The sequence below is a fragment of the Camelus ferus genome, chromosome 1 (genome assembly GCF_009834535.1).
Source record: "Camelus ferus isolate YT-003-E chromosome 1, BCGSAC_Cfer_1.0, whole genome shotgun sequence".
NCBI classification, from domain to species: domain Eukaryota; kingdom Metazoa; phylum Chordata; class Mammalia; order Artiodactyla; family Camelidae; genus Camelus; species Camelus ferus.
In genome coordinates this window covers 88,262,803-88,289,808 of record NC_045696.1, presented here as the reverse complement: position 1 = coordinate 88,289,808, position 27,006 = coordinate 88,262,803, and the positions used below count along the sequence as shown (strand labels likewise).

The 27,006-nt window shown below is 39.0% G+C and overlaps 2 protein-coding genes and 1 pseudogene across 3 annotated transcripts in view; 1 reads left to right on the top strand and 2 right to left on the bottom strand.

Moving 5' to 3' along the window:
• Positions 1-7,918, bottom strand: part of LOC102521478 (serine palmitoyltransferase small subunit B) — a 27,639-nt gene extending 19,721 nt beyond the window's left edge. The window contains exon 1 of one of the 2 annotated variants that reach the window (XM_006194885.2): positions 7,396-7,918. The gene's annotated coding sequence lies outside the window, so the exon portion shown is untranslated. The remainder of the gene's footprint in view (positions 1-7,395) is intronic. The other variant, XM_014567878.2, reaches the window with a different exon arrangement.
• NMD3 (NMD3 ribosome export adaptor) overlaps positions 1-27,006 on the top strand; it is a 191,253-nt gene that overhangs the window by 119,527 nt on the left and 44,720 nt on the right. The window contains exon 18 of the mRNA XM_032484984.1: positions 24,083-24,150. The gene's annotated coding sequence lies outside the window, so the exon portion shown is untranslated. The remainder of the gene's footprint in view (positions 1-24,082; positions 24,151-27,006) is intronic.
• On the bottom strand, positions 7,884-27,006 carry LOC116664749 (annotated as a pseudogene).

The following is a 27,006-nucleotide window of genomic DNA, read 5'->3' as shown; positions in this document are numbered from 1 at the left end:
TCACTCCAGCAAGTTGAGCACATCCACAGGAAGCTAGATGGAGAAAATCTGGGAGGTTTCCAATGGGAAGTATTGAGAGCAGATCTGGGGGGAGGAATGTGGTCACGGAGGTCTTAAAAGATCTAAAAGATTTTAAATGGTGTTACAAGATATTATGGAGGGGTAAGTTTGAAATTGTTTTTATTGTTTTCAGAGGTGAATCTCAGGAAAAACTTTAAATAATAAGAGCAATCTAAAGGGAAAGGGGTGGGCTGATTGAAGTAGTAAGAATTCCATTAGGGAAACTGTTCAAGCAGAGTCCAGACAAAACCTTCTGAGGGTTGCTATCAACCAGGAGGAAGGGTTTAATAAGAGATTTCTAAGCTTTCATCAAGTCTAAGATACTATTTCTATAATAGAATTCAGTGTCCCACTGGAGAATGATTTGCTTCATTAATTTTTTTTTTTTTTGTCATAATAAGAGTTTGGGTTTGGAAATTGGCAAGCTCCAGTTTGCCATTGTGTGATATTCAGGATGTTGCATAATCACTGTAAGCATCAGTTATGTCCTGAGTAACACGGAGATAGTTAATTCTGTGTTACTGTGAAGATTGCACAACACTGGTAATGGATGGTTAATGGTGCCTGGTCTTAATAATAGCTCAAGGATGGTAACTTTTATCACAATTTTTATTTGTTCCTCTTATTTTCTACATGATTCTATTTCTTTTCCTAAGAGATTCCTTTCTGGTGACTCTATTGAGCTGCCTGTCCTGACATCTCCTTCAAGACTGGGTTAGAGCTTCTTTCTACTTCCCTGTCATAGCACTTATCACACTGTAGGATGCTTGTGTTACTGTCTCTCCTCTCTAGAAAGTGGCCTGAGAAGCACGGGTGATGTGAGTGGGTAAAATGGTGATTCCTATGAGTTTGGGAGAAAAAATATTCACCCTGTAGGTTAGGGATGAGTACCATATCATCTGTTTAGTGTTGCATCAGTTTTTGTTTCCTCCTAAGGGGAGGAAACCTGTGGGACAACATTTTTGTCCTGAATTATAGCCTGATTTTCCCGCCCATCAAAACCAGAACCAGGCCAACCTGATTGATTTTTTTCTTTGTTTAAAGTTTTAGGCAATAAAATATCCTATTAAAAATTTAAGGACCAAGCTCTCCCTGTGGAGTCTCAAGGAATAAAAAGAGTTGGTAACTGAAGTACTGAGGTCAGTTACATATTCCTATCCCTAATTTTTTCTATCAGTCAAACGATTCTAAGCTACTTTTACCTAAAAATTAGTCTCCAGTGGATGAGTTAATAAAGAGGAAGCAGTTTACTATTCTTAGGAGAAGATAAAAATACATGAGATTCCCCCATGGTTGGGGAAGAGATTAAGAGAATACTTCTTAACAGCCATAGAGGGACTCATTGAAGTTACTAGGTTTCCATAGGTCAGTCACTTGTTGGTTTTTCTTCTTATTTAGAAGATAACAGAAAACTGCATGTGAGGAGGCACTATGATAAATCTGACCAAAAGTCTTACACAAAAAAGAGGATAATTAGATTTTCAAAAGAAATAAAAAAGAAAACATAACACTTTTAAGTTCAGATAAGACTTGACTTCAAATAAATTTTTTTTCCACTTTTCTTCTTTCTTCTGCATCAGTGAACATTTATTGATGTTTATTGGGCATGACATTCTATGCAAAACAAGTATGTTCCAGAAGAACAGAGATGAACTGGCACTCTGGCTGGTGGGTGTGAGAGCAGTAGAGGTATTATTGCCCCAGAAAAATTGCTTTGGGGATGCCATCTTGAGCTTTTTTCTTTCTTTCTGTTTCTAGTCCTTTAAATTTTCTTGTTCAATATCCTACTTATATTTATTCCCCAAATCTCTTTTTAATCTTCTCAGAGATCTTGACCTCAAAGTGAAAACCTTAGCTTGGAATTCCTAATGGACATCCTCTGATCTTACAATGGAGCTGAAAGAGCAGGGCTGCAATATTTGAATAGCAAACTGTCACCCAGGACGCTGCCATTCTGGATTGGTACTAATAGTGGCTATTTACTGAGCAGCTTATGTCCCAGAACTTTGCTAACCACTTAATAAGTATTACCTTATGCAATTCACGTAACAACACTATAACAGAGGCACTATTTCTATACCTATTTTACAAATGAGAAAACTGAGGCATTGGGAAATTTAAATATTGACCCAAAGTCTCACAGCTAATGCAGAGCACACACTCTTTTAACTACTCTCCCAGACTGCCTCTCTATGCAAGACCTCTGGTCACAACTTGGCAAATCATCCATCCCTCCATCCCTCCATCCATCCAATCAAATATTCAGTAAGCAGGTACTAGAGATATAAACTATGAGTAGGATTGACATACTCACGCTCCTCAGGCCACTTTCTAGAGAGGAGGAGAGACAGTTGCACAAGCATCCTACAGTGTGATAAGTGCTATGACAGGGAAGTAGAAAGAACTAACCTAGTCTCAAAGGGGGTGTCAGGACAGGCAGTTCAAAAAGTTCTTGTCCTCATTACTGTGTGCATTGACTGTAGCAAAAGGCATATAATGTAATCTCTAGAAAGGAAGGTCTTTGAAGTAAGGTCTATGTTGTTCCCTCAGCACTTGGCACATAGTGACTGCTTAATTACAATCTGTTGAATGAATGAATGAATGAGAATTCTAATGCTCCGTAATAGCTCCACTATAACAGGGAGGCTTTTGATTTATTTCTAACCTGAGTCTGAACATTGTTAAACGCTTCTCCTCTAAGCCTGTAATAAACATTCCCTTTTGACTTAGAGAAAATCAAATCCCCGCTCCCTTTTAAGCCATTTTCTAAAAGTTCTATTTCAGGAGAGCTGCTACACCCATTATATTTTACTAGAACAATGTGTCCTCAGGTATCTTTTAAGCCAGGTGCCCTGAGTAGAGATTCTGGGACAGTTCCGGAAAGAAGCAGCTGTCTGGTGGCTTTTCCCCTCTAGTTTCCAGTTGATCTGTGGGGTTCCATGCTCTGTGCTGGTTCTGAAGGATCTGTTCTCCCTTCACCTTTCTAGAGTGGCCTAGAATTTTTTCTTCCTCTCAACTTCTCCCATACCCTCTTTACTCTTTCAAAAGGTGTTAAGCTTGGGAAAGTGGTTCTTAATTATTGACCACATAATCCTCCAGCAGACTGCAAGAATTCAGGGCAAAGCTAGAGAGAAAGGCCAAAAGAAAACTTAAAAGCCCAGGCTAATAATGATTTCTCTTAGCAAGAATTCTTGTTGTTCTAAGGCAGTGTTTTATTTAGGTTGTAGTTCTTTAGAAAAGGTATGAAGTTATGTCTTCCTTGTGGTTGCTTGGAATGTGTTGTGGGTAATGTAATATTTTCTTTGGTGAAGCACCAGTAAATCCAAGGTAGTAAAACAATGCTGATGCAAAAGGGGAAACGAAAGCTCCCAAGGGGAGAAGTCCACCTGGAGCAGGTAATCCTTATCGCCTATCCCACACATGATCTTTACATTAGCTAATTACATACTTTTACTACCTAGTCTGATGCCACAATTTAAAATTGTACCTCTTGCCCTTCCCTGCTTAATTTTTCTCCAGAACCCTTATTTCCTACTCATACACTACATAATTCACTTAAAAAAAAAATATATATATATATATGTCTGGCAGCCCCTCTTGAATTTAAGCTTCTCAAGGGTAGGAATTTTTATCTGTTTTGTTTATTACTCATCCAGGACCTAGAAGTGTCCTAGTACAGGGTAGATGCACAATAAATATGTTGAATAAAAGAATTATTGATTCTGATCAATTCAATATTAATAAATAATAACCATGATCAGATTTTTCTTCCATGTATTTAATTTATAGATAACTGGTTGGATATTTAAAACTATAGAAATCTGAGAAAATATGACAGTAGGACCTCTACAAAAGCTTCAGTGGTCAAATAAACTGCATGGAACCCATTTTCACCAGCATGGTATGCTCTTCTAAACCTAGACATGGAATGATGAGCTTGGGCTGGTAAGAATGAAAAATCTTGAGGTTTCCCAATGCAGGTAGACTTACTTGAACCCCTAAAGCTATGGGTATGTTTGGCTCAGCATACTCATAACTGTTCCTGGCAACAAGTTCAGTTGCTCACTACCCCCATGAAACTGAGAGACTCACTAATTTTGTATCCCCATTTCCGGACATCCAATTCCATGATCATCCAATTCCATGGTTCTGAGTACAGGATCTGGCAGTTTATGGGAACTTAAAATATAAAAGATGAATAGAGGAGGCTATTAATTATTTGGGAGCTTCTCCTACATTTGAGATTGTTTAATCACCAGAGATGCTTCCCAGCAGTGACATGTCAGTGTGCTCTCAGCCCTACAGTGGCCACTCCAGCTCTTCCTTTCCCCCCAAGACTCCAACTTCCAGGCCAGTCTAGTGGAAGTGAAACCAGGCTAATCTGAGTGGCAGACAAGTACACTTTTGGCTGAGATTCAGGTACCCTCCCTCTCTCTCACCCATGTAGCCTCTCTCAACAACTGGCCTGAAGAATGGATAAAGGACTAGACTTACCGAAAAGCAGGAGGAATGATTAGCCTCACTGAGCTTGGAAGAGTCCAAAAGATAGGGTATTGCAAACAGATTCTCTAGTAGGACTGCAGAATGACATTTGACTTATTTCTAAACAGAGGAAAACTTGGTAGGTCTCTAAAAATATGCATATCATATAGCTGTGTAATACCTGTGCCACCCGTTCTGAACCCACATGTTCTTTTAAGACCTTGGATTATTTATTAAAGACGGCTTTATTGAGTTATAATTCAAGTACCAGAAAATTCAGCCAAAGCACAGAATTCAATAGTTTTTAGTATACTCACAGTTTTGCAACCATTACTAATTGATTTTAGAACTTTTTTTGTCACCACCAGAAGACACATGTACCCTTTAGCAGTAACTCCCCTTTCCTGCTCAACTCCACCCTCCTACTCCAGCCACATGCAACCACTAATCTACTTTCTGTCTCTATAAGTTTGCTTATTGTGGAGATGTTATATAAATTGAACCATACAATATATAGTTTTCCACTTAGCATAATCTGCTCATTGTTCATCCATGTTGTAGCATGATCAATACTTGATTCCTTTTTATTGATGAATATTTCATTGTCCCATTCCATATTACATTTTATCTATCCATTCATCAGTCAATGGATACTTGGGTTATTTTTACTTTTTAGCTAGTATGAGTAATGCAGCTGTGAACCTTTGTGCACAAGTTCTTCCATGGACATAGATTTTCAATTCTCTTGGATAATTCCTAGGAGTAGAATTGTATGGATTATATGGTAACTCTATGTTCAGCTTTTGGAGGAACTACCAACCTATCTTCCACAGTAACTCACCGTTTTACATTCCCACCAGCAATGTAAGATGGTTTGAATTTCTCCACCTCCCCTCCAACAATTGTTATTATCTTTCATTTTGATTGTAGCCATTTTGGTTGGTGTGAAGTGGCTTGTGTTTTTAATCTTCATTTCCCTAATAACTAATGATAGATAACTATGTGTTGATTGGCCATTTGTACATCTTCTTTAGAGAAATGTCTAAAATCTCTTGCCCATTTTTGAATGGGTTGTCTTTTAGTTGTTGACTTTTTCCTCTTTTACCTTAAGATTGGGGGATGGTTGGAAGAAGAAAGCCTCAGATCTTTCACCTGCTCTTGCCTAGAGTAGGGCTTCTAGGCAACACAAAGCTGGGTGGAGGAGATGCTGGTGGCCTGCTTTCCCAGGAATATATCACTGCTCTATACTGGGCTCTAGGTTGAGAGAGAGCCCTGTGTTTTTGGCTCCCCTTCCCGCAGTGGAGCATCATCATACCTAGCAGGAGCTGGCGGGGAAGTGGGTTGTGGCTGAAAAACCAAATTCTTGGTGCCCTTACTGAAACTTAGTAGATTGTCTTGAACAAGTTTTGCTTCATTTCCTCAGGACAATTTCCAGAGACTAAATAGCTATTTACCTACAATTTTCAACAATAATTTTGAAGTTATTGTTGTTTTGCCAATGGAGGGAAAGGTTCACAGAGCTCCTCAACCACCATTCTGGAAGTTGAGTCCCATTTGGATAATTTTTAACGAAGATTTTGCACCTCATATAATTGGTGGTAAAATAATTTATGCTGACATAGTAGATATAAAATTACAAAGGACAGTTTTTATAAAAGTTTTTGCAAATTCACAAACAGTGGATTAAGAAACCCAATTGAAGTTGAGGACTTGTTGACTTTCAACTTTACATCTGGTCAATTTTGAGAGTACCCATGTATTTGGTTTGGCAAACCATTGTTAATTTATGGTTATTAAATAGTTGTATAGAAATATTTCGATAATGTGTGTGAGAGTACATTTCATATGTTGTTGCTGCTCTAGTAATCTATGTGCAAAGCTATCACAGACGTTGAAACTGTCATCAAATTAATGCCATTTAAAAAAGCACAGGAATAATTCAGATGAGGAAATCAAGTTATTAAAACCTCTTTAGTTTTATGCACTAATCTCAAAAGTTCACAAGCAAAAATGATCGTGTATTTCTTAATTTTTGTTTAATTCAAAAGAACTAGTGGGCCACAAAGTCTTGTGGAAAAACAACTTTCCCAACGTCCCTGGTGCATTTATTTGTAGTTTTAGGGCTTAGATTTACATTTAACAATTCTTCAAAATCTTATTTGATTAAGGGTTGAGCTCATATGTTAATTGCCAACCAGTTGAATGTCACTTTAGTTGAAACAGATCTAGAATCTCTGCTCATATCTAAACCCTTCTCAATCCACTATACCACCTCTCCACCCCGATGGCAAAGTTTACTATATGATCTTTTCTCCTTGGGTTCCTTATAAGTAATCGCTTCACTATCTTTGAGAAAATACATACTGTTTAATAACTATGAGAAAATGTTAAAATGTATTCCTTGTTGGAAATTCTTCACTTTTGAGCAGTTGACTTGTGTGTATTACTGCCTCAAGTAGCTTACCGGCAAAAGAAAGTATTGTATAAGAGCATGAAACTAGATAAAGATGAATATTTAAGAGTAAACTCAAGCACCTTCCAGTGACATTTCTCTGAATAGTTATTACTGAACTACACAAAGACAAATAATTAAAGTAATGAGCAAAGTAATTTTCTTTTGGCTGGAAAAGTTTCAGTAATAAAGTTTGGCTTCTGTTGAGTGAAACATCTTACTTTCTAACATGGTTAAAGGCAAATGGAAAAACTCAGTCAATTCTTAAAAATTTTAATGCAGTTAAATAATAAACTGATACATTGCATTATGGCTCGGTATTAATTTTTCCCTGTAAAGACAGGAATTCTCTCCGTCTAAAGCTACTTTACGGCTCAGGCGGATATTTGGAAGATGCTTACCTCCCGGTTGGGTGTATTTCCCTGCGGCTTAGGTGAGCACCAGCGCTTTGGCTCCTCCCCAGTTGCGGCGAGCTTCCCACTGCGCTGGGAGCCTGGAGCCTCCCGGAGTTAGGTGTTCGGCCCCGCCCTTTGCACTATTGCTAAAACTCCAATTCTGCTAGACTTGATTCCGGTGATTAATTATTGACAAAAGGAGAACACTCCCAGGCAAACTTGTGTCCAACTGCACTGCTCCCAACGACTCCTTCCAGAAGAGAATTCCGGCTGCACCACTCCCCTCCCCCCTTGCTCTACGGTCCCAACTTCCCACACCCTGCCACTCAGTCCTGGGCGATCAGGCTCGTCCTCGGAGGAATGCAGCCCAGCGACTTCCACATTTTAAATTTTGGTTTCCTGCAGCTCGTTAGCACTTCTCAGGCACCAGCCTCTCAGGAGGGGGCGCTTTCCGGGTGCAGGGGAAGCCCGGGCTCCGAGAGCAACGGAGGAGGCTAAGGCGTCGCTGTCACCTCCGGCTGCTGCAGTAAACCCCGAGTCGCGGCGGGGATGGGGAGGAGGGGATGGGGAGGCGCCCTCCCCCTGGCTCGGGCTGGGAGCCCCGACACTACAAGAGGGGCACGTACTTCGGTGGGGAGTGGGGGCGGTGAGGCGGGCAGATAAACAGGAGGCTCAAAGATGGGCGCTTTGGGGCTTTAGCCTAAGCCAACGTTAACCCGCCCAGGGAAAGCCTATGCCCAGCACCCATCGATCTGCAGACTTCGGCAAGGGGGCGAAGCCGAGCGGACGCCGAGCTCTGCGGTCTGAAACTCAGCAGCAGGCTGCGAAGTGAGCCCAGGGCTCCGGACCCGGGCAGCAGTCGGCCCAGCAGGCGTCCCACTGCCTTCGTCTGTCAAAAAATGGAAGAAAGCAAACCCTTTTAGCTTTGGCAGTTAATTTTGGTGCCTTTGAACGTGCAAAATGCCTCTCCCCGCCCCCACACCCTCCATCCAGCCACCTTCCCTCCTCCCCGTGGCCGGGAGGTTAATGGTTGAAAAGCTGAACCACCTCAGGGAAACGGAAGGATCGTGCCCGGGGAACTTGTGTGTGCTCACTCACAAGTGAAGAGAATTAATTGGGCCCGGACTGCGGCAGGAAGGCAAACTGGGGAAAGGGCTGGGAGGAGGCTCGGTGCCGACACTCGCGGCGCCGGCTGCGGAGGCTCCGGGGCAAGTGAACCCAGCGCTTGCACTCGGCGCTCAGTTATCTTTCCGAGGAGGCGCAGAATGATCGCGAAAAGCATCTTCCCTGAAAACCCGCATCCAGAACACCTTCGATCCGTTCTCTGCGGAGGACGGAGTGCTTAGATTTAACGCCGCGGCTGCTCGCTGAGAGCGCAGAGGCCCTTGAGGCTCCCGGCCCTGACATCTCCGCAGCCGAGACTCTGCCCGAGTCCCAGGGGCGTCCGGCGCGAAAGCCTCTTAATGTGTATTTGGGCAACATCTGCCAGTCAGCCCCCACCGCCTAAGGAGGAGGCACTGCACATGCTCGGCCTGATAGTGCTGAAGCGCGAATTTTAGTTGCGGCCAGGTTTCTTCTCATTTCACAGCGCGCTTCCAGCAGGTTCCAAGCTGATGGTGCCACGAAGACAGAGACTCACGTCACTGGGTGGCGGTTTCTCCAAGCAGGAGGGAGGAAATCCCCAAAGAAGGCTGAAGATGCTCTGGGCCAGGGAAGGGAACCAATAGAAACTGAGCACCTTGAAGCCTGTGTTGTGCTTCTTTTCTTTATCTTGTATCTAAACATTAGCAACCACTGCTAGTGTTTATTCATCACTGTATGTCCTTTACACTTCTTGCCTCTTGGCTTCTCCTGACAAACCTTGTCATATTGGCAGCTCAAGTATGACCACCCCCTCTAAGAGATGAGGAAGGAGAAACCCTGAGGAGTGACTCTCCAGGCTCGCCAAGCCCGTTTTGTGGTGGGGCCAGTACTATTTACTGACTCATTTTTCATTATCTAGTTCTCTCACTAGGTTATGACATGCCTCCTCCCCTCCCCTATGATTGTACATTTGTAGAAACATAGAAACAGGTCTCTCTTCCTCCTACTAAAGGTTTGTGAAGTGGATATGAGGCCTTGCAATTATTCCATCTGGATGTGGGGAGAAACTAGTATAGCTGGGAGAAGCACCAAGACTATTAAAAATAATCTTAAATGACATATGTAATAAAACCACAAACACCTTTATGTATATCTTTGTACCCCCAGATGGAGAGTAGGTGTTTTTTCATACAAACATAGAACATTCTCAAAACTTAACTAGATCACAAAATAAAGATGAACACTTTTTTTTAGATGGACACATATTAAATGGCAGAAATCATACACACCACATTTCCCCCTCATTGATATTGTAAAATTGGACATTTAAACATGCTTGAAATCTAGATTAAAGGAATGACAAATAGGAAACTAAAGACTCTTTAGAAACAGAAGAAAAACAAAAATCCTACATAAAATCAGGAGAGAACAGAAAAGCCATACAACATTAAATGCATTTATTGCAGAACAATGTACAAACTAAGAAACTGCAAAAGAATGATGTGAACTAATGCTAAAGATAAAAGCAAAAATTAATGAAATGGAAAAGTTAAAAAAAAAAAAAGCATCAAGGCGAATTGATCCATAAAGCTTCCAGCATCCTTTTAAAAGACTTTTGCTAAGCAGTAGTTGGTTAAAAAAAAAAAAAAAAAAAAAGAATGTTCAGGTTTTGAAAGTAGAAATTATCTTAAAAATAAAGCCCTCCTATTTTATGAGAGAAAGTTTGATTAAGGATAATAATGACAGAACTCTCAATATCTGAAATATAGATTGGTCTAAAGTAGCTGTATTAGTCAGGGTTCTCTAAAAAACAGAACCAATTATCTACCTACGTACCTACCAAGAGAGATTTATTATAAGAAACGCTTACGCACGATTATGGAGGCTAAGGAGTCCCCAAATGCATGGTTGGAAACTGGAGACCCAGGAGAGCTGATGGTGTAAATTCCAGTCTAAAAGCTGGTGGGCTTAAGACTCAAGAAGAGTTGACTTTTTAGCTCAAGACTGAAAGCAAGAAAAGACCAACATGCTGCTCAAGCTGTCAGGCAGGAGGAGTTACCTCTTACTCAGGCTTTTTGTTCTATTTAGGTCTTCAGCTGATTGGATGGGGTTTCAAGAGAAGCCACAACAGGGAGGGCAGTCTGCTTTGCTGAGTCTAAGATTCATCTCATTCAGAAACACCCTCACAGACACACTCATGACAATGTCTGAACACCCCATGGCCCGGTCAAGTTGATACATAAAATTGATCATCAAAGTGGCCAAAAATTTTGATTGATCTATCCATTTTGCTTTGGATTTTGACATGACTGCATCTCTCCCAGTATAAACTTACTTTGCATATTCTTTGCTAGGCAATTTATTGCTTCTTTTAAGGCTTTTGTTTGAACAACAGTCTTCTCTGACTTCTTTTTTTATCCTTAATTACTTGGAGTAAGACTCTTCAGCTATAATGAATAGCTGTATAATGAGAAAAGGAGGACTCCAGCCCCATCCTTGCCTGTTCTTCATTGAGTGAGTTGTCCCGTCTTCAACAAAACATCCTTCTCTGACTATTCTGCACTATGGAAATTCATTGTTGCTCTAGTGTCATGACATTTTCCTATGGAGAATTTGGCATTTATTGTGAAGTTATTATTTTTAATTACTGTCAAATTAAACATTTGGGCCAGGGTTGCATTAGGCATAAACTGAACAAACCCAGAGTGAAAATAAGACATAAGAAAAGCAGGCAACAAGAAGATGCAGAGGTCAAGAGTAAACAACAGGAAAAGAAGCTCATAGAAACACATGGCAACTGGGAATGAAGCCATGGTCATTTTGGGGTAGTCTGTCCCAGTCTTTAATATCTGATCTAGTGATCTGTATTTGAAATTTATGAGACAGTTTTGTGAGAGGCTTCAGGGGAATTTGGTGAAGCCTCTTAGAAACCACATACTAGTCACCTAAGAAACTTTTCCCAACAGGACCAGACTTTTAAATATCAGGCAGGTCCAAACATGCCATTGCCTGTATAAGTTAAAACAGACTCTGACCACAACTAGCCACCAAAGTTGATATTGATCTTCATCTTTTCATTTTTTTAAATGGTTGTCATTTTCTGCTAGCTATTATTTTTTTAACAGCATTATTGAAATATAATTCACATACCATTTAATTTACTCATTTATAAGGTATAGGTCAGTGGTTTTTAATGTGTTCACAGAGTTGTGCAACCATCCTCACTATCTAATTCCAGAATATTTTCATGACCCCAAGAAGGAATTTCATATTTATTAGTCACTTCTCATTTCCTTACCTTCCCCCTCCACGCCCCCAGCCCTAGGCATCCCCAGCACAACTTTCTGTCTGTGGATGTGCTTATTCTGGACATTTCATATAAATGGGGTCATATAGTGTATAGTCTTTTGTGACTGGTTTTTTTTTACTTAGCATAACATTTTTAAGGTTCTTTCGTATTGTACTCTGTATCAGCTATCCATTCATTTTTATTGCTGAATAGTATTCTATTGTGTGACTATACCACATTTTATTTATTCACTCATCATTTAATGGGCATTTGAGTTGTTTCTACTTTGGGGCTATTATGAATGACGCTGCTGTGAACATTTGTGTACATATCTTTGTGAAGACATGTTTTATTTCTCTTCTGTATGTACCCAGGGGTGGAAGGTCTGGGTCACAAGATAACTCTATTTAATTTTTCAAGTACTGCCAAATGATTTTCTAAGGTGGGTGCACAATCTTATGTTCCCACCAGTAATGAATGAGGGTTCCAATTTTTTCATATCCTGAGCAACACTTGTTATTGTTTGTCTTTGTGATTTTAGCCATTCTGGTGGGTGTGAAATGGTGTTGCATTGTGGTTTTGGTTTGCATTTCCCTAATGAATCATGATACTGAGCATTTTTCATAATGTATTCATTATTTGTACATCTTTGGACAAATGTGGATTGAATTTTTTGCCCATTTTAAAAATTGGGTAATTTAATTGGATCTTTTTATTGTTGAATTGTGAGAGCTCTTTAAATATTTTGGATACAAGTCCTTTGTCAGAATATGATTTGAAAACATTTTCTCTCATCTTATGAGTTGTTTTTTCACTTTCTTGATGCTGTTCTTTGAAGCATACAAGTTTTTAATAGTTTGACAAAGTCCAATTTATCTTTTCTTCTTTGATCTTTCAGCCTTTTGGTGTCGTATGTAAGAAACCATGGCTAACTCAAGCTTATGAAGAGTTACTCTTCTATTTTCTTTTGAGATTTTTAGAGTTTTAGGTTTTACATTTAGGTGTATGATCCATTTTGTATTAATTTTTGTGCGTAATGTGAAGTAGGTATCCAAATTCATTCTTTTGCAGGTGGATATCAAGTTGTCCCAGCACTACTTGTTGAAAAGACTGTATTTTTCCTGTTGAATTGTCTTAGCACCCTTGCCAACATTAGTTGACCACTGTTATGAACTGAATGCTTGTGTTCCCCAACATTTATACTTTGAAATCTTATCCCCAGTGTGATGGTATTTGGAATTGAGGCCTTTGGGAGGTGATTAAGCCAAGAGGGTGGAACCCTCATGAATAGGGTCCATGTAAGAGGACCCTTATAAGAGGCCAGAGAGCTAGAAAGTGCTCCTTTCACCCTATAGAACACAGGAAGAAATCTGCAGTCTGCAACCTGGATGAGGGCCCTTTCCACAACTCGACCACACAGACACCCTGTTCCTAGACTTCCAGCCTCCAGAACTGTGAGAAATAAATTTCTGTTGTTTATAAGCCATCTAGTTTATGATATTTCTGTTGTAGTAGCCAAAGCTGACAACCATAAATGTAAGGAATTATTTCTGGATACTCAATCCTATTCCTTTGATCAATATTTCTAGCCTTATGCTGTATCATATTGTTTTGATTACTGTAGCTTTATTGTAATAAGTTTTGAAATTGGGAAGTGTTGGTTTTCCAGTTTTGTGCTTCTCTTTTAAGATTGTTTTAACTTTTCTGGATCCCTTGCATTTTCATGTGAGTTTTAGAATCAACTTGTCAACTTCTGTGAAAAAGGCAGCGGAAATTTCGCTAAGGATTGCTGTCCCCTTCTACAGATGAAACCTGTAGATCCGTTTGAGGAGTATGCCATCTTAATAATATTAAGGCTTCCAATCCACAAACATAGGGTGTCTTTCCATTTATTTAAATTTTCTTTAATTTTTTCAACATTGTCTGGTAATTTTCAGTGCACAAGCCTTGCACTTCTGTTAAACTCTTATTCTAAACCCCCAATATGAATAAAACTTAGCAATGTCTAGGAATTATGTCTTAGTCAACCCAGCATCCTTCCTACTTGGCTTAGTGTCCTGAATTGTGATTGGCAATCCCCGTGCTTATTGAAGTAAATTGAGAAGACATCATTTATATTTATAGAAAGTTCACAATATCATTTTTTAAAATTATAGCAACCCGTTAAGAAGACAGAAAAAGTATCAACCCCATTGAATAAGAAAGTTAACTGGTAATGTATTAAGGTCAAGAAAGTTAATTGGCATGGCTATAGATACTCTGTCCCTGTCAGATATCAAACTAGATCAAAATTCCTCATTTCCCCCTAGTATTGTATTAATTCTGAAAGCTTTTAAGCCAAGAAACACATTGAGAAGATCAGGGGAAAATGGGGGAGGGCACTAAGTGATTTTTATTGAATTACATTAAAAATGTATATTGTCATATCATCTAGCTTCTTTAGGGCTAAAATAAGGATTTCACTCTGGGGATGTATTTCTTTCTTGAACTTTTAAATTAGCAAAGTGTTTGCAAAAAAAGCTTATAGTTATCTCCATGCCACATTTCAGTGACCCATGGATGTGAGAATACAAGAATCTTGACTTAAAAATGAAAGTTAATTGGACAGAATCAAATGACCACTAGAAGAAAGAAAAGAAAAGAAAAGAAAAGAAAAGAAAAGAAAAGAAAAGAAAAGAAAGAAAGAAAGAAAGAAAGAAAGAAAGAAAGAAAGGGAGGAAGGAAGGGAAGAAAGGGAGGGAGGAAGGAAGGGAAGAAAGAGAAGGAAGGAAAAGAGACAGAGAGAGAGAGAGAAAGAAAGAGAATTAAAGTCTGACTACCAGAGATGGAGTTAAAGATGTAGCAAAACTTGGAGACTCTCTCTTCTACTTGTGTTTTATGAGTTGACATTTCCTAGAATGGTCTCTAATTCAGGCTTTAGAACTGAGTGTCCTGTTAAGCACTTGGTTGAGCATCTGATAGAAAAGCTTGTGATGAAATGAAACAGGTGTTAAATTACTGTGAGTGAAAGGAGAGCAGGGTACGGGTATCTAGCATTTATTGGGAATGCTTACCAACTAGGAAGACACTGTCAAGGTCAGACAACCAAAAGGACCAAGAGAAGACTAGGCTAGACTTGGCCACCTGCTACTGATTACTCAACTCTCATTAGAAAGGGGAAAGGAGGCCCACTAAGAGCTTCTTGATGATGAAAATAGGAGGTGCATTAAGAGAAATGCCTGTTATCCAGAGTATCAGACGCTGTGGCCTAAAAGAAACTACTGTGATTGACTGATGCTTTTCAAGTCTGAAGTGGATGGAAAATGATGGCTGCCTGGACCCCCTGATGAAGAAATTTTAATTATAAATGATTAAAAAAGAAGTAATTTTATACTCCAGGAAGTGTTTCCTGAAGAAGACAGGTAAAAATAATAGGCTATTTTTCTCTGTAGGAAAATGTAAGTAGAGGGATGGGAGTTCTGAAATGGGAATTAAACACAAGAGAACTTGCTAATGAAGACGAGTGTTGAATTGCTCTTAACAGCATACATGTTATCTATCAATTGTTTAAGAGTCAAACCACTGATTATAAACATTTAATCAAGGCCATGAAATAGACCCTCAGCGTACGTGAATGTAACATTTTTAGTTCTACTATATTCAGATCATTCTACTGGCCTATGAAATTTATAATTTTGCTGAGCCACAAGCTTGATTTCTGAATTTGAGGTTGGAATGAAAGAGCAAGTTGCTTAATTAGGAAGTGATCTATCCAGTAAATAAGAGGTAATCTTTAAAAAGTTCTTGTTTTGTTTTGTTTTCATTTTTGTTTGTTTGTTTTCCTTTTTTTACTTACATTATCTTTATTGAGAAATAATTCACATACCATAAAAGTCATGCCTTCAAAGTTACATTTCAGTGTTTCTAGTGTATTAGCAGAGTTGTCCAACAGTAACCATTCACCCCAGAAATGTCTCTAAGCATTTACTACTTTTGGACTTTGGACGTAAATGGAATCACACATTATGTAGTCTTTTGTGATTGGCTTCTTTTTCTTATCATAATGTTTTTAAGATTCATTCCTCCTGTAGCTTGCATTAGTATTTCATTCCCTTCTTTTGCTGAATAATATTCCATTGAATGGAACTACCCCATTTTGCTTACCCATTCATTAGTCGATGAACATTTTGGGTTGTTTTCACTCTTTGACTATTATGAATAATGCTGCTTTGAACATTTGCGTGAAAGTTTTGTATGGATATTTGTTTTCATTTCTCTTGAGGAGATATTTAGTAAAATTGTTGGGTAATGTGGTAACTCTATGTTTAGCATTTTGAGAAACTGTTAAACTATTTTCCAAAGAGATTGCATCACTCTGTATTTTCATCAGCAATATGAGTATTCTGATATCATCTCCATTGTTTTTATTTTTAATTTGCCAGTAGCCCTGGTGAAAATAGGCAGGAAGTAACATAAATATTTGAAGTAGAATATGTGAATTACTTGAGTTTTATTTCATGTTAATCTTATCTTTCATTAACATAGATAATTGCATTTAGTTGGAGGGGATAGAATGATTCCACCTTTCTATTTAGGCATTTCTTAGAGATGACAACTAGTAGGAAGGGGAAGACTTTTGTCATGAAGCTGCATTTCCATAGTAAGTATCAAAGTTTAGTTCAGGAGAGAATTAAAGAAAATTGCATGAGTTTATTTTGTCCTCTTAGTTTCAAGAAAGCTCACTGTTTCTTAAAAAGAAAAGAATCAGATTATTTTTGTTGCTGAAGAAAGTTAAGATACAATTTTAAGTAACAGGTTATCTAGGAATTTTCCTCAAACTGTTGTGTGAGAATGATCAATTCCAGGTCATCAGGGTGAAAGTTATTTTTACTGCAGTGGCAGTTTGGATGTCACACAGTTTTGCAGAGGGTATACTCAAAAGTCTCTTTGAGAGCTTTGGAAACTGCAAACCTAAATTTAAATCCTTCTAAAAACTAAGGACATTACAGGTCCCAGAGTGGGACTCATTGAAGTTAGCAAGAAAGGACCTGGTTTTGGGAAACAAAGACCAGAACTGTGAATTTGGACCCATGGTAGCGCCTAATGGTGGCTCTGAAGCTGCAAGGAATCCTGGAGCACAGATTTGTGTTCTTTGATGTCTATAAGCAGGACAAGTCTTTTCATTCAGCAGTATATCAGCATTTGTGTCCTCCATTTGAGGCATCTGGCACTGAGGCCGTCTCTAAGTTTAGAAGCTGCAGAGACGAGAGGATACTATCCTTTCCCCGTTTGCCCCACTCTCCGCAGGCATTTGAGGGATAGACAAATGAATAAATGTGAAACCCTCCTTCTGAATCAATAATGGTAAAGGAAGGAGCAATTAAGAGGTAGATCAATAGCTGAAACGAAATGAGAATAGCTGAAACGAATTTCTCTTTACCTTGGAAAAATGTCTTACATTAAGACAAACTGTTTTTTCCTTTTCTGCTTTGGGTTTTTATCGTTTACACTGAAACAAGGTAGGAGTTTGAGTCACTGTATCTCAGTTATACTACATTTTCTTTGCTCTAAATCTTCTATAGTGGGATTTTTCTTTCATTGTATCTTATTTTTGATTTTTTGAATTCAATGATTGGCTTTACAAGTGGTCAGGCATTCCTAGGTATAGACCGTCTTGCAGTGTGTACTCCTCCGAGTCTGCAAAAATCATGCTTTTCCTGATTCAAAGATTTAAATAAATGGATCAGAAGCCTTAATATTAAGATGGCATACTACCCAAATGTCTGTACAGATTCAATCTGTAGAAAGGGATAGCAATCCTTAGCGAAATTTTAGCTGCCTTTTTCACAGACGTTGACAAGCTGATTCTAAAAGTCATATGAAGATACAAGGGACCCAGAAAAGTCAAAACAATCTTTTAAAAAGCACAAAATTGGAAAACCAACACTTCCTCATTTCAAAACTTATTACAATAAAGCTACAGATAATTTAAAAATGATCTTCTATGGAGACATAGAACAAAGTTTTCTGATCTTGGTAGATTTCAAGACAATTTCAAAGCCTTGAATTTTTAAACAAGACTGAAGCTCATTTAAAAAAGCTGAGACATTCTTAAGGGAGAATGATAAAATTTCCCAACCAAGGACTATAAGATTGAAGACTTCAGTTCTATATTATGGCCACCAGAGAAGAGAAGGAGGAAGAGAGAGGGAAAATGAAGATGGGGAGAGATGCAAGCAGACTGTTCTCCCCTAAAATGAAGAGAAGGATAAAAAAAAAAAGGCTCATCTAGGGAGAGACAGGAGAGAATGAGAGATGGGAGGGAGGATTTAGCAGAAATGTGCTCAAGTGTTACTGTGCTTTTTAACCATCCTAATAAACAATACAGTATGAGGGAAGGTTTCTTTTACCTGTACCTCTTGTGAAGGATGGGATGACCATTCTACCCACCCTCCCTGCATCCTTTTAAAATATCACTTGCTGCCCTTTTGGTTGACTTTTTTTTTTTTTTTTTTGTCCATGAGAAAGTGACTAATCTTTGAAGAAATGTCTGTCCTCTCTAGCTATCTCAAATAGTATTCATAACTTGACTGGGAAATATTTTTCCTTTTCTTATCTAATAAAGTTTTTGTTTATTTTCTCCAATTCTGGTCGCTTAACACCTATGCAAGGCATGTGTTAGGTATTAGAAATATACTTTTCAACTTAGCTGTTGGATCATTTAATTTAAATTTAACACAAAAGCTGCCTGGTTGGCTTACTGCTGGTTTCAGGAGATACCTGGTTATCTAGATTACCTGGCTATTGGAGAGTTAGTCCTATTGATATGCTGAGTAAGATGATGCTTGTAAGAGTCTTTCTCATTGTCTTGCACATGGCAGGTGCTCAGTGGTTATTTGTTTTCTTCCTTAATAGTGAAGTTGAAATGGAAGTGTTGTTAAATGGCAAAATTACAATCTAAAATGAAATGAGTTAACTAAGGCTCTGAGTTTCTTTCTGAGTAAATTTCATGTTCATATACACAGATAGCCTAGTTAGGATCCAACTAAAATTAAATATTCAAAAAATTTCGCAACACTAATTTAATTTAATGTTTCATATTTGCATCCATGGCTTACCACACTTTATATTTTCTCTATTTTAAAATGTCCCTTAGGTATCAATAGCAAGTGTTTTAGGTATAAAATACAGTTCCTTCTGATCTGAAGACCAACCTGTGTCTTTGCAGTCTTGTGGGATCCTCCATAATAGAACAAATCATTTCAGGTTATTCTGGAAAGTTACAAAATGTTATTACAGCTATGAAGACCTATGATGATCTCATTCACTTGCTAATTTATCCAATTAATATTTATTGAGCACTTATGTATGGCTGTACCCACTCTGGCATTCCAAAGTGACGAACACAGGCTACCTTCCTCCCTTAACAGAGTTTTTTTTTTTTTTTTTCTTGTGATGGTAAATTAGTTGAGCAATTCTGACTCCCTTCCAAGCCTGTCTTAGGTACCATAGTTTTGAAGGATTTATTTTAAACAACAGTCATGCCATTGAAGGGAGCCAGGTGAAGCTGCTCTGAAAGAGAGACGTCTTGAAGATCTCTGTCTTCCTCTTTTTGAAGACTGTCATACTTACATCTCCTAAAAAGACTGTAGGCGAGATTCTTAAAACATAGGCTGATAAGAAGTTAAACCAAAAGATTTCTAAGGCGTCTTTCTTACTTAGGATTTGGTGAATTGGTAATAAACCAAGGAAGAGGGATCTCTCCAAAATGATCCCGGAAAAACACAGAAGTCCCCCTAAAAAAGTGCCACTTAATTCTATGTAAGTGTACTGAGCTCTAAGGAGCAGGCAGCTATGGGTTCTGTCTATCACACTATTGGCCCTCGTTCATCCTTTACCATTTTGAGCAAAGAAAGTCTGGAGACTAACGGAAAAGCATTATGGATCATTTATTGATCTCTGCTTCTCACTGTGAACTGAAGCTAGAGACTTGTTAAGCTAAATGAGCTCAACTGAGACTCCAGCTGTCAACATTTATGCAGAACCTGCACGTTTACCTCTGGGTCTGCAGCGGTTTTCTTCTGACCAGGCATAAACATTGCACATGGACAGTTTTGACCTGGGTAGTTATTTAAAAACTTAAGTATGACCTTTTTTTTTTAAAGTGAATATATCAACTTGTGTTATTTGCATTTCAGAAATAAATACGTTTAGAATGTATTATTACAAAGTGTTTTTCTACTTCACATTTGGTAACATTTCCTCATGATCAGTAAGTATAATTGTAACTTCCTGCTTTGCTGAGTGGGCAGTGTTAATTTCACTTCAGTGTCCTCTGTGGTTGTAGGGATGAACGTTATAGGGCAGTGGTTTTCAAAGTGTGGTCTTGAGACCAAGAGCATTAGCCTCGCCTAGGGACTTGTTAGAAATTCCCCCTGCTCCCGGTGGTTCTGATGCATACTCAAATTTGAGATCCCTGTAGTAGGAAGATGAGCCTTAGATCAGTAATTTTATTATTCTGAGATTCCGACACATCCTTTGGAGGCATTGGGGTGAATCACTGGGCTAGATGAGTGAAACTTTCTTGGAGATGGTCAGTTATGTTGGAGTCATGTCCTGACCCTGTGACCTTTTTAGGATACTGGTTAATCAATATTTGTAAAGTTCTGTTGTCTTTGCATTTACTACAGATGTACTGATAGCTCCAACCACTACTACGAGTTAGACAGAAATAGGAGAAGATGAACGTTGTTTTATAATCTTGGGCAAGCTTCTGGTTGCAGACCTTTCCTAGAAAAGTAAAATGTTCTACTCTTTTCTGAAATAAAGGCTTTAGTCTTACTGTACAATGCCTTGCACTTGGGATTTCTCAAAGGGAAGCCACCCATTGACAGGCATTGAGAAAAGACATTGCAGTGGTTGGGGTGCTCATGCGGACTTTGAAGCTAGGCTACCTGGGTACAAATGCTGGCTTGGCTACTTGCTCTGTGTGTGACCTTAGGAAAGTTCCTTTACTACTCTTGGTCAGTTTCTTCGTTTGTAAATCAGGCTGATAATCATGTCTACCTTTTACTAAGTTTGAAGCATGTAATGAGTTAATACATGTTGAATTCCTGACACTTGATAAATACTCAATAAATGTTAGATATTACTATTATGACTATTGTGTATGTATATGACATATTGTGTAGTTGTATGACTACAGCTGTGAAGATAACTTATTAGAACAATAAGTGAGACTGGGAAATATATATAATCTGTCAGATAGAGACAAACTAAAGAGTGAGACACACACAGGTTTGATTTCTTTGCGTGCATCTTATGGCAAGTAATTTAGCCACTCCTGAGCCTCGATTTTCTTATCTGTAAGATGGAGATAGTGCTTTCTGCTTTACAGGGCAGTTGGGAGCAGAAACAAGAACGTTTTGGAAGAGGCTGGTATACTCAATACAAAATGGTATCATTCTTTTTATTGCTGCTTGCTTTTTTCAAACTGAATTTTAAATAGCAACTTCCCTTTCCTATGGAAATCCAGGGAGTCTGATTTAGACGAAATGTGTATATGCTGTGGAATGTCCCATATGCCACTTTGCTATTAGAATATGACTCATTATTTCTAAACTTAGTGTTGCTTTATTTGTATGCTATTTGCTTTTCTCAGAAATCCCTATGTTCAGATCAATCATAAACTTTAGATAATAAAGGAAAGTAACCTCAATTTAGTGCTTTTTTTAAGCCACCACAAGTCACTAAAATAAGGTGTCTGACCAAGCAGTGACATAAAAAGGAGTAATATTTTGGTAAGCAACTGTGGCATTTTACATTTGTACAAAGCTCTTCTTTTACAAGGGTTTTTAAATTTTATTATCCTTTCTATTGAGGTATAGTTTACATATGGTGAAAGGTATAGCTCTTAAGTGTGCATTCAATCATTCTTGACAAATGTGTAGACTTCTGTCAAGGTATAGAGCATTTCCATCACCCTAGAAAGTTTCCCCATGCCCCTTCTCAGTCAGCTCCTCATGTAACCACTATCCTATTTCCTATCACTGTTGGTTAGCTTTTCTTGCTAGAAAACTTCATATAAATTGAATGATGCAGTCTTTTATGTCTGTCTTTTTTCCCCTTAGTATAATGTTTTTGAGAGTTGTCTCAGTTGTTGCACATATAGTTTGTTCTTTTTGGTTGCTAAATACCATTCTATTGTATGAATGCGTCTCAGTCTGTTTGTCCCCTTTCCTGTTGAGGAACACCTAGGCTGCTTCCATTAGTTCTTTTCATCATCAATGTAATGATATAAAAGAAGCAGAAGGTTCTATTATCTCCATTTTCCAGACTTGAAAGCTGGAGCTCAGAGAAATGAGACAATGGAAGGTCCCACTGCTGGCAAATGATGAATTCGAGAGGAGAATCTGGTCTGCTAGTTTCAGAGCCTCTGTTTTCCTTCCATTCGTACGAGGCCACTTTGTTTCTGGCCTTTACCAGGAGTTCTGCCCTCTCTGACTCCAGGGTTCTATTGAACTCTGCCTTCTCTTTGATTGAGAAAGACCCAAAACAGCAAAATTCAGGAATTCAGCCCTACTCTGAGGTAGCTTTTGGTAAAGCCTTGGTTTCTCAGGTGGAGTGAATGGATTTCTGAAGCTGGCCCAAGGGTGAACCAGAGCGGGGATCTGGGTGACACTGGGTTAGATCATATATCTTTAGATCTGTTCAGATATTCCGAAGATGCTGTAGGAGAGAAGCTTTGTCTTCCAGAGTGCAAAGGGAAACAGGATGGACACGGAGGACAGGCTTCTGTTACATCCCATCTCAGCCACACATGAGCTGTGGGAGCTCAGGCAACTCCCTCTGGAAGATTTCTCCATTTGAGTCTGTTTCTCCCTCTGGAAAGTGGTAGTTTAATTCTTCCCTCCTGGATTCCAGTGAGGAAGTTCCTGACGCCGACCTGCTCGTTCTGTGCTGTGTTAAGAGTGGGCTTCAGGGAGCATGACAATGTGCTGTTGACCTGCTGTGGGATTTCCACTGTGTGGAAAACTAGCCCTCCCCTTTGTCTCTGAAGACACTAATTCATAATTTTTAGAGTGTGAATAGAGACAAGAGAGTTCATTTGTCAATGGAGTCCTCACAAAAATAAAGCAAGGGAGGGGCCCCGAGGGACTTGTTTGCCTTGAGAGCTGGGGAAGTGAATACAGCTAAATGTGTCCTGTGAAGACACTCTTTTCTCATCTCTTCTCAAGAAGGATGCAGCCTCTTCAGGAGGATACTCCTTGTTCAGGATGCTGATTGGGCTGTCCCAGTAAAGAAGGCCTGTAGGAAAAACAAAAGGAGAAAGCATTTTACTACCAGGCTCCCATCACCCATTCCTGCCCTGTTAGGGATTTAGTAATGTCTCTGGGCCTCAGTCTTTCCATCTGTGACCCTTAAATAGCACTCTGACACACACCTCAGGATGGATGTGAAATTGGATGAGTTCAGTTTTCTAATAATTTACAGGGATATAAAGGTTTTGGTTAAAAGATAGTATTTACATACTGAATACTATGTAGTTTGAGGTCAAGTGTGCTGTCTAAGAAAACCTCACAATCTCTGAGAAGATTTGATACGTGATGACTTAATAGTAGGACACATTGAACTGCGGTCAAAGCAAAAATTGGGAGGACTCTTACAAGAACCTAGGGTTAGATGATTCCCTTGGTTACTAAGAGTTTTGGAAGGAAATGTCAAACGGTTCATGACATTATTGAACTTGTCTTCAACCGAGATTGAAAAAAGCTGATTGCAAGTGTCTCACCGAGCACTCACTGCTCTGCACACCAGCCTTGCTTCCTAGCATTTACCCTAATGTTTCCCAGGTTCCCAAGGATAGGACACACTTCTGCAGGCTCTGCATGTGCTTAGAGGGGGGAAAACAATCCAAGTAGTCTAGAAGTCAGAGCACTTGCGAAGTTTTTATGCAGGAAACTGAATGCTAGGCTTCCTTTATGGCTTTCCATAATTGACATTTAAACACAGTCATTCTGCTGACTCAGCTTTATAATGGAACAGATCCCTTATGTGTAGGAGGAAGAAGGAATGAATATGCCTCAAATGTGGGGTGGCTCTTTACGTGAAGAACATTTGAGAGGAAAGAGATGACCATTAGACAAAGTTGAAATAAGTTACAAGGGCTAAGAGTAGGGTAGCGAAAAAGACATCCCATGCAGTGGAGGTTTATGTGACAATTGTTTGGTTTGGGCTTTTTGCTGGAAAACATTTTCTTTCAGAGTTTACATTATTTAATGTGTTACTTTCAAGTGTTTTGCATAATTTCCAGATTTATTTATATATCTGTCTCCCTTCTAGGCATAAAGAAAAAGACACTGAATTTCAGATGATGACTGGACATCCAATTTTAGCCACTTCTTTAAAAGGTAACATTTATTGAGTGCTTTTTTATGTGCCAGGCACTGAAATAATTACTTTTATATATATTGTTTTATTTGACTCTCATAATGATCATATAAGAAAAGTATTATAATAGTAATAATGTAGTAATAGTGTAATTATTATTATTACATTATTATTATGTCAGAGATGAGGAAACCAAGGCAAGAAGTTGTCAAGTTTAGGCAATTATAAGTAGCAGATGTCAAAGACAGAGCATTTGACTATGGCTTTATACTTTATTGAACTTTACCCTGTATTGAATTTCTTGATGGTGAAAGTCCCATCTCATCCCTCTTGGTACCTTGGTACCTCAAGCACTCAGTTCCATGTCTTTAATACAATGTTTGTTGAATGATTTACAGAACCCAAACATCTTTAAAGGGAATTTTGCAAAACTACTTGCATCCTTAGATCTTTTCCCCACCATGAACATAATCAAGAGGTGGAGATATTCAGGGAAAATTTGGAATCCCATTTGGAAAGATTAGCTTTGAGATGCCAATTAGACACCCAAATGTGGATGTTGGTTAAATAATAATATTTATGGGGCCAGAGCATAAGGGAGAAGTCAGAGCTGGAGACAAAAATATCATTATCTTCAGTGAATAGATGGCACTGAAAATCACGGGCCTGGATGAGATCTTTGATGGGCTGGGGTTTGGGGTGGAAGAGAAGAGAACTGAAGACTCAGCCCTGGGCTTCCATAATTAGCAGCTGGGCATAGAAGAAGACAAAGTGAGTTGGAACAGACGAACGAGGAGTGAGGAACCATGGATGCTAAGAGAAGAAAGTGCTTTGGGAAGATGAATGTGGACAGCTATGTCCACATGCAGTTGGATGAGGACAAAGAACTGACCACTGGGTTTGGTGTGGTTGAAGGTCCTTGATGAGCGTTGTTTCATGGACACCATGGGGATGAAAGATGATTAGAGTAGTGGGAGAGAGAATGGAAAGCAAGGATTAGTCAATCCTTTAGCATTTTGCTGTAAAGAGGAGATAAGGGATGGGGTGAAGCTGGATGAGGATATAAGGTCAAGGGAGAGATTTTTTTTTTAAAATAGGTGATATTAAGGTATATTTTATGCTCAAGGGAATGATCTAGTAGTAGGGGAGAAACTGAAGATGCAGGAGAGAATCACTGGAGTGATGTCCTTGAGGAGGCAAAGAGCGGAGGGGACCAGGGCTCCAATAGAGGAGTGGAGCTTCTCCCATATTCCAGGAGCAAAGGCAGAATATATGATGCTGATGATAACATTCCTCCTTTACGTTCATATTATTAAACTCTCAAGAGCTGATGGGGTTTGCTTATGCCAACTGATACAAGTTTATTCTTTTGAATAAATATATACACAAAAAATATTCAGTCAGAAGCTGATGTGAGCATAAAGTAAAATTTAATAGTCAAAGGTGATTTCATTATCAGACCCGCTTTTAATATGGAACTTTAAACTGCTTGCTATTTTCTACAGCTGTTATCTCAGATTAAAGGAAGAAATTTGCCCTAAAATTAAGTGCAGCAAGAACTTTACTAAAATGGTAAAATGTGAAAGTTTTCAAATCAAGAAATGTGTCTTCTGATTTTGCTTAAAGAATTTAAGTATTCGTGGAAGCAAGAGGCATAATGGTATCTATAATCAACTGTTGTAACTTCTGTGTACTGAGAACCTCTCCTATTCCTGGCACTTTTCAAACATTCTTGCTGATCTTTACAACACAGCAAACAAAGTGGTTTTATTGTGGCTTGACAAGTGAGAGAACTGCTAGTGAGGTTCTGGAAGGTTTAATGATTTGCTCAAGGTCACCCAGCAGGTAAAGTGAGATTTAAATTAAAGCTCATTCGACATTCAGACTTGCTTTCCCTCATACATTGCCTTGATATAGTAAATGTTTTGATATAAGTAATATCCCTGTTTCACATGGGAAAAACATTTGGCTCAAAATACTCCTCTATTTTTCTTCTGGTCTAGTGCATAAATATGGCTAAAAGGAAGGAAGGAGGAAAACCTGGGTAAAACTAGAGAGGATGGTCTCATGAACTCTTGTATCCTGTGTTCTACCTTCAATAGATTGGCTCCTGGCCAATCTTGTTTTATCTCTATCCAATCTGGTTTTCTCTCGCTTGACACTAGATTATTTTGAAGCAAATCCCAGACATCATATCATGTCATCCATTAGTCTACTTCTAAAAGATAAAGATTATTTTTAAAATGTGACTTCAACGGTATTACTATATGTAAAAAATTAACAATAATTCCTTAGATTTGCTGAATAGCCAGTCAGTCTTCCAGACACCCCAACTGTGTCATGAGTGATGTTATATTCAGCTTGCTCCATTCCAAGCAGGGGCTTTACAGTCTAGCTGGTTGAATGGTTTCTGAAGTTTCTGTTTCTACAGCCTCCTTTTTCCCTCCCCTGGCAATTTGTTTGTTATTTGTCCTGTCCAGTTTCCACATTCTGGATTTTTGCTGATTGTATCACGGGGCTTTGGTTTAACATGTTTTTCTGACTTGATGTTTCTTGGAAATTGATGACTGCTTGATCAGATTCAGCAGTTTGAAAGTAGGTCATATACCATATATCTCAATATTTTAAAGGTCTAGACAAAACTAGTTTAAAGTTATAAACTAAGTCAGCTGGCCATTCCCACCCATCGTCCCTTTCCTGGAGCTGAAGGAGCCTCATGTTCCCGGGAGTCATCTCACCCTAGAAGTACCTGAGTAATTGCCAGGATCCGCTGGGGAAGAGCAGGGTGGAGTCAGGGGTTGGGGCTGGGGCTCCTGAATGAGACTCAGAAGGTCAAAGTCCCCTGGGAGCCGAGGGAGCAGGTCGCCCTTCCCCAT